Below are 8,579 nucleotides of genomic sequence, written 5' to 3'. Positions count from 1 at the left end.
GCATGTAATTCGGGTCTGGCTATTGCCACTTGTGCTGTATTTATTCAAGTATTTAGCATCTTATAACCAAGGAGGAATTTTGCTTTACACTTGGCGAACCTAAACACAGAACAGAAGGGTGAAATAAAACCTTGTTCATGGTTATGAGAATAAATGACTAAGAAAAAAAATCCCTCTCCAGTCCAGGAACAGAGTGTAATATTCATTATCTCTTTGAAAAACGTTAATTGTGCTCGGTTGGATGTGTCTCTCTTTTCAAACACTGTATCGGTAATCAGTTATGATATTGTAAAATGTTAATTCCTTTGCCAGACTCACAACAAGACCGGTCTGTCTCCCCAGGGAAAACATGAAAGGCCCAGTTTCCTCTGGCAGTACAAAGCGGCGGGCTGAATGAAAGGTAAGGCTGGGACAAGCCGTGAGAGAGGAGTTGTAGACAGCATCTATTTATTGTTGAACGGGTATTAAATATTACTGAAGAACCTGAAACTCAAAGGGCCCTGTGTCTGGTCCTGGCGGTACGCACAGAACGGGGTCACAGGGCTTTCATTTCACGACAACTCCCAAATGATTCCACTCTTTTCAGGAGAAAGCGAATAAGAAGTCAAATCGCTGTCAAAACTTTTCAAGCTTCTCAAAGGCCCATCAGCAGATATTTCTGACTTGACAGGGTTAAGGCGAATTTCCAAGGCATGGACTTAAACTATGTAAATTCGCAATTATTTTCTGAATAAATCACACGATGTACTCAATATTCTGCAATGTTATATTACACATCCTTAACCACTTGAGCATCAGTGGTTTATACCCCCTAGTGAGTGACCAGGGAATTTTTTACAATTCGCACTTCACAACTTTAACGGTTTATGCTCGGTCATACAACTTAGCACCCAAATTAATTTGACCCCCTTTTCTTCTCACAAAGAGAGCTTTCTTTTGGTGGTATTTGATTGTTGTTGCTAGTTTTCGGTTTTTCTTTTTTATTAGTAAAAAGACTGACATTTTTACAAAAATAAAAGTTGTTTTTTTTCTCTCCCCCCCCCCCCCCCTCCCAATTGGCCCTAGACTAAGATACGTATACTACACTAACATAGCCATAGGACTACGGCAGGAATTAGATTGTGTGAGCCCCTCCGAGGGACAGACAAGATTATACTGTGTACAGCGATGGATAACATGTCAGTGCTATAGAAATACTTTTTTTGATTATAAATTAAAAAAACATTGCCATTGAATCTGTGATTCGGATATCTGGAAGAAATCCGCGGATATCTGGATTGGCTGTAAAAATATCCGCAGATAGCTATCCGGATTTAAAAAAAAATCCAGAATCCGAATCCGATAGTGTAAAAAAGTTCGGATTTCTGGATTACCCGGATATACGAAATCCGGATGAGCATCCCTGGTAAGAAGGAAAAGGAACTGGTCACATGCCCCTCACAGATGAGCCACGACCTGGAAGACCATCACTGATGGACGATGTGGTCACAGTGAAAAAGTGGAGTGTTTAATTCTGAAAGACACATGAACAACCAAATGGCCTAAGTTATGGTAGTCTATGGAAAAGTATTCATAACGAACTGCACATGTGTAAAGTGTCTGCATGCTGAGTTCCACGTTGGCTAACCCCTTCCCAGAAATATACATGGTGTGACCTTTCAAGATGCTGACACAGTTGGAACTGAATGAAAAAGATTTTTTGGTCGGGCACCATTACCCTACAGAGCCCCAATCTTTTCCATCTTACATTTTAGTCTCTTCTGAAACAATCTGTAAAAGAAATAAAGTATACAATGAACTGATTTTCTCAACATTATGCACTCAGGGACCAATGATGACACTGACAAAATGTTATCAATATACCATTATAACCTACAGGAGATAATTAACCCCCTTGGCGGTATGAAAAATACCGCCAGGGAGCAGCGCAGCAGTTTTTTTTTTATTTATTTTTTTTAAATCATGTAGCGAGCCCAGGGCTCGCTACATGATAGCCGCTGCTCAGCGGCATCCCCCCAGCCCCGCCGATCGCCTCCGGCGATAGGCGATCAGGAAATCCCGTTCAAAGAACGGGATTTCCTGGAGGGCTTCCCCCGTCGCCATGGCGACGGGGCGGGATGACGTCACTGACATCAGCGACGTCGGGACGTCATTAGGAGACCCGATCCACCCCTTGGCGCTGCCTGGCACTGATTGGCCAGGCAGCGCAGGGGTCTGGGGGGGGGGGGAGGGGCGCGCGCCGCACCGGATAGCGGCGATCGGGCGCGCGGCGGCGGCGATCGGGGTGCTGGCGCAGCTAGCAAAGTGCTAGCTGCGTCCAGCAAAAAAAATTATGAAAATCGGCCCAGCAGGGCCTGAGCGGCACCCTCCGGCGGCTTACCCCGTGTCACACACGGGGTTACCGCCAAGGAGGTTAAAACTTAAAGGAATACTATCGATTCACATATGTTTTTCAATTGACACAGGAATTGTTTGGGAAGTGCTGCTAAGTACTGGTGTATACATTTTAGTAGCAACTTCTTTGTTTACTGTTAGCAAAATACATTCAAAGTTTACTGACACCAAAACTGAGGGCTGACTGAGCCATGAGGAGAGGGGAAATTCCACTCACACTTGATCAGTTAACTCTATGTGTAGCTCTGTGTGTGACAGAGAGAGACAGGACACAGGAGCTGCAGCTGTTGGGAGCTCTGTTTCTGACTGAAGTGTCTGAAGAGAGCAGAGGAAATGTAACTAATTCTCACAGCTCTTTCATATTGTTTTTGCTTTCAGAGTTTGATATGTTTGATATTTGCTTTCTGTAGTCTGATATGCAACTCTGGCTGTGCATTAAAGCAGACACCCCTTCTGCAATTGATTTGTCCCAATATAGCTAAATCCTACCCTCAATAAATTACAGCTTTTGCCTCTGATATTTAACACGAAAAGTAGGAAAATGTTTACACAGCTACTTAGACATTATTTGTACATTGTCATTTTAGAACACTTGGGTATCGATAGTATTCCTTTAACGATGACCCCTCGTATATGATATAACCTGCAAGCACACGCCTACATCTGTGCCAGATGTCAAAAGACTCAATGCCTCACCTGCTAGCTTCACCTGTGTTACCTTACCTGTCGGATTCCTAACCACCCCCTTCTGAACTGTAAGCTTGCATGGACAGAGTCCCCCCTCTAGTGTTTCCTTTTTCTGCTCAATCTCATGTACTAAATGAATATGTAGCTGTAAGTTTGGATGTTATCATCCTACACATCAGTTTCGTCTGAAGCTTTGTACCTGTTCTGCTGGTTTTTCTGATTATACTCTGAATAAACTATGTGTGTGTTTATGGTACACAGTGTTATCTGTTTCACACTCTGTACAGTGATTAAAATATGATCGTGCTTTACAAATGCCTTCGTTATTGGATTCAAGCTTGGTACACACATCCAACTATGATTGGCCAATTTACCACTTTTAATGTAGTATGAGAGCTTACCTACACTATCTCAGGGGCGTAACTGCAGACAGGGCCGGTTCAAGTACCAGTTGGGCCCCAGGGCAAAAGTAGCCTGGGGATGAACCCCCCCCCCGACCAAAAAGCATCATTAGGGGCCCTTTGTTGCAGCCAAATTTCCCTCCTGGGCCGCTGAGTTGGCTGCTGACCCTCCCCCAATCACCTCCCAGCTTAACTGTGCTCCCTAGGACCTCTGCAGTGTCTATGTCAGTGTAGTGTTTCACCTGCCCACCAGCACAGATGAGACGCTACTCTGCCAAAGACTCTGCAGAGTCCCTGGGGAGCAACAGTTAAGATGGGGGAGGGACACCTTGGGGGGGCCCTACAGGCTCCTGGGCCCTGGGGCAATTGCCCATTTTTTCCTATGGTAGCTCTGGCCCTGACTGCAGAGCAGCAGTCCCTGCGACCACAGGAGAGCGCAGAGCTATAAGGGGCCCGGACTACTACTTCACTCTTTTCGATACTGGGAACCATCCTTCAGATCAGGTGTGTTTGTGGCTACACTTGTTATGGGTGGGAAGATCATGATGACCACATTTGCCTTCTGACCCTTTTAAGATGCTCTTCCACAGGCTGTGAGGGTAACCAGGGGTAACCAGGGGTGAAGGTGTGAGCATTAGGGGGTCCGATCTAAGTTTTGCTTGGGGGGGGGGGGGGGGCATGATTTGTAGTTACACCCCTGCACTACCTGTTCCTAGTTTACACAATCTGTTGGCCTTCATACTACCTGGAGGTGGTAAAATTGGCCAGCGATTGGCCAATCAAAATTGGATACGTGTACCAGGCCTTACGTTCTGTTTCTATATATACGATAGCTATAAACTCTCTTTACTGAAATATGCATTTTGTTTAGCTGGAAAACAGCATGTTAGGTGCCGAAATAGATCTGTGTTGTGATCAGTCCGATAGATTTGCTAACACCTGTGTTTGTATTGTTTCCAGAGCAACAGAGCCATATTAGTCACATGATTTATCCATTTGTCGCCATAGTCATCTCTCTTGTTAATGCAGGTGACTCTCTTTACCAGCGTTCACCTGAATTTCCCACTGCAATTATCTCCCATTGTTCCTTACAGCTCTCTATCCGGAACAAAGACAAGCAGGAAGGCTAATTTGGGTAACTGCAGCTGGGCTTGGAACGCATATGGAAAGTTGTGTTTTCAATAAGTGAAAACAATCTCAGTATAACAGCTGGAGGAGCCGGCTCTCACGTAGAGCCTGACAATTATTGTTTAAAGTGGACCTGAACTCTTGCACAGGACAAAAAGAAAACAGAGAAATGCACCCTGTATGTGTTTAGAGAGTTTAGCCTGTGTAATTTCCCCTCATCTGTGTCTAATCAGAACTGTAATTTGAGCTTTCCGATAGATTCGATCTAATTTTTGTTGGCTTTTCCATTCACTTCTATGGAAAAATCGTTCTGAAATCAGATTAGACCTTTTGGAAATAATCGATCTGACAGTAAATCTGTCAGAAAATTGTGTTGTGTGTATTAAGCGTAACTGTTTCATTTTTTTGTAGGTGAGCGCTGAATGCCTGAGAAACTCCCATCGCATTATGTTACTATTGGAAGAAAAGCAACCACTTCAAAGGTACCCATTAACTACACAATTTTTTCATCAGATGCAATCTTTCGACATGATTTTTTTTTACCATTCTAAAGTAATCAGAAGGTATTTTTCGATTTTTCCCATAACAAGGGCATAATTGGGGCATGTAGCTAAAGTTTTCACTTCAGGTAACCTGATTGTGAACTAACTTTATTTTCTTAAAGGGACTCCGAGGAGTGCCCTAAGTTAAAAAATATTCTTACCAGGGGCTTCTTCCAGCTCATGGAAGGTGACGAGGTCCCACGGCGTCCTCCTGGCCCCTCTCCTTCAGCCTCCGCCGCCCCCGGTTAGTGTCGACACCCGGGCCTGGTGTCGGGCGGCTCTTCCTGGTTAGTGACGCAATGCGTGATGCGTGACGCCGCCCGCTTCGCGTCATCACTGGTCATTATTTGTCACTAACCAGGAAGAGCCGCCCGACACCAGGCCCGGGTGTCGCCGCTAATGGGGGGGGGGGGGGGCGCGGCGGAGGCTGAAGGAAAGGGGCCAGGAGGACGCCGTGGGACCTCGTCGCCTACCATGAGCTGGAAGAAGCCCCAGGTAAGTGTATTCTTTTAACTTAGGGCGCTCCTCGGTGTCCCTTTAAGGTGGCCATAGTTTTTGCACCTCCTACACTAACCAAATTTTCAGGGTAGAGAGGGGACCCCCCGATCTACCTCTGCGTCAAATTGCAGCCCCCGAGCCTCGCTAGTTCCTGAGATTGATTACAGCAAACCTATCTCGGGAATCTGCGGGGCTCTGGGGCTGCAATTTGGCACATAGGTAGTTCTGGGAATCCCCTCCCTACCCTGAAAATTTGGGGAGCATAGGTGGTGTGGCTGTGGAGATATTTGGGACATTTAGCGCGGCACAAAAATTAAAAGGGATGCAGGCTCCTACTGCGCATGCGGGGCTGCCCAACGTGCGGGGCTGCACTATCTGTCATTACACCAGAGATCTTATTCGGAATGCTAGAAGAGTTCTCCACCTCTCCTCCTGTGGGCGCTGCGTTCCCACAACGGTGACCTTGTGGTTCAGCCAGCAGGGGGCGTGTTGCTTGGGCACACACTGGGAGGTGTATGGTGTCATTTCTTATTGTGGCTATGCAGTTTGATAAAGGGAGACATATCTGAAAACAGCAGTCTGCCACTGCTGCCATGAACTACATGGAATAAAGCAATTTGTTGCTCTGGACTGTGCCACCCAGGAGGCACTGGGGTTTGGGTCGTGGCAGGCTTATGTTTTTATTTTGCCTGTCAGTGCTTGCCTCCATTTGAATTTCTAAGCATCTTTATTTGGTTTTGCTTGCGATGCTCAGAGCTGGAGATTCCCTGTGGTGTGTTCATCAGTCAGGATGGCATTAGTCTGCTGTGCTTTGCCCCGCCTCCTCCTTGTGACACATACCTGCAGCCAGGCAGACTTCCTGTGTCATCGGGCGGGACCGACTTGTCACCATCTGTCACAAATCTGGAATCCTCTTCCTCAAACATCACACAGAACAGAGTGTAGATCGAAAACACACGTGTCTGTCACAATTATAAACAACACATGCATTTATATTCCTCTGAATGGCATGCGGGACATTAACATACCAAGCAGCAGACAGCTTACATTAAAGGTAACCACACTCTATTCGATGAGGTAAACAATCGAAATCTCCTCGATATTGACCATTTGCCTGCTTACCACCTTTCATCGATTGATATTAGGTCAGATTGCAGCAGGAATACATATAAATGAATCAATCACAACAGCATACCTCCCAACTTCTTAAAGAGGAACTCCAGTGAAAAAAATGTAATTAAAAATGCTTCATTTTTACAATAAGTATGTAGAAATGATTTAGTCACTGTTTGCCCATTGTAAAATCTTTTAAATCCCTGATTTACATTCTGACATTTATTACATGGTGACATTTTTACTGCTGGGAGTGATGTCAGTGGAAGGAGTGCTGCTTTCTTTTTTGGCAGTTGGACTCAGCTGTAAACAGCTGTTATTTCCCAAAATGCAATGAGGTTCACAGACATGAAACTGTCAGGACCATGATCCTGACATCATACCATGGGAGGTCCCATGATGATCCATTTGTGAAAATGAAAAGATTTCTCATTGGAAAGGGGGTAGCCACTGATTGGGATGAAGTTCAATTTTTGGTCATGGTTTCTCTTTAAAGGGGTTCTTTCACGAAAAAAGTAGGCAGTTAAAAAATGTGACAGATGACAGGTTTTGAGCCAGTCCATCCTTTTAAGGGGGATTCTCAGGGCTTTCTTTGTTTTCAACAGCATTTCCTCAACGGCAGTTTAACTGCCAAAATAGCAAGATACCAGCCGGCCTCCCTAATCACTTGCACACTATTATGTCAGTTAGATTTTGCAACTATATATGTATAAATTGCTCAAAAAGGGAGGCCTAGATTCGAATAGGAAAAAATCAAACTATAATAATATAATAATATTTAATAATTAAACATATGAGATCAATTTTTCATGCAACCTGCCAACAATAATATAAATCGAACAACAAATGAGATAATTGGCTCTTGGGTGCATGAAAAGCAATAAATACCTTTTATTAATTATACAATAGTCTAACACACATATATACAAAACCCTAAAATATATAGAAAAATTAAAAGTAATGTATGTAAATCTCTGCTCCGCCAAATAAAGCCACTCAGGCTCTAAGACCCTGTGAATATATAGAGCAGTTGCGCTCCAGCGACGTGCGGCCAGGCGTATCTGCGTTTTGACGCGGGCCGCTTGCGTGGTCTGCGTGGTGGGCGGTGCCGAGGTTGAGGACGGACACAGCTACTATAAGAACGCCATGATGGCGTTTTAGCAACATACTCTCTGCTGCTGCCTTTGAAAAAGCCGTTAGTAAACGGCGAAACATGTCAGGCTATCTCCAGCAAGCCAGCTCCGCCAATCTGCCACTTGGGACTCCTTATTCATTATTAGAGGTGTACCGAACGGTTCGCCGGCGAACGGTTCCAGGCGAACATTGGGGGTTCGCGTTCGCCTGCGCCAGGCGAACTTTTCCGGAAGTTCGATTCGCCCCATAATGCACTATGAGGGTCAACTTTGACCCTCTGCATCACAGTCAGCAGGCACATTGTAGCCATTCAGGCTACAGTAAGCCCTGGAGCCCCACCCCCCCTTATATAAGGCAGCCTCCGGCGGCCATTATAGTCACTCGTGTGCCTGCTAGAGAGAGGAAAGGGACAGCTGCTGCAGACTTTTTCTCTTAGGGACAGATTAGTTAGGTTCTAGGCTGCTTTGCTTGTTCCTGACTGATTAATATTGCTTTTAAAGCACCCAGCAACAGCTCTTTTCAGAGCTCAACCTGTACATTTTTTTTTTCTGACACTTTTGTTGCATGCACAGCCTTGCTAATTGATAGTGTGTGTGCCACTGCCAGCAGCCCAGCACATTCAGTGACTGACTGCCTGTGTGTGTGACAGGGAGCTGCACATTGTACTACCCAGTACTGCATA

At 45.2% G+C, this 8,579-nt stretch overlaps 1 long non-coding RNA gene across 1 annotated transcript in view; it reads left to right on the top strand.

Annotated features, from left to right (window-relative positions):
* The first annotated feature begins 357 nt into the window (after positions 1 to 357).
* LOC137545044 (uncharacterized) overlaps positions 358 to 8,579 on the top strand; it is a 153,888-nt gene continuing 145,666 nt past the window's right edge. Inside the window, exons 1-2 of the long non-coding RNA XR_011025980.1 lie at positions 358 to 400; positions 5,022 to 5,092. This is a non-coding gene — a long non-coding RNA (uncharacterized lncRNA). The remainder of the gene's footprint in view (positions 401 to 5,021; positions 5,093 to 8,579) is intronic.

This window comes from Hyperolius riggenbachi, chromosome 2, assembly GCF_040937935.1.
Source record: "Hyperolius riggenbachi isolate aHypRig1 chromosome 2, aHypRig1.pri, whole genome shotgun sequence".
In the NCBI taxonomy this organism is placed as follows: domain Eukaryota; kingdom Metazoa; phylum Chordata; class Amphibia; order Anura; family Hyperoliidae; genus Hyperolius; species Hyperolius riggenbachi.
Note: the sequence above shows the minus strand (reverse complement) of the source record. Positions and strands in the feature narration are given on the sequence as shown.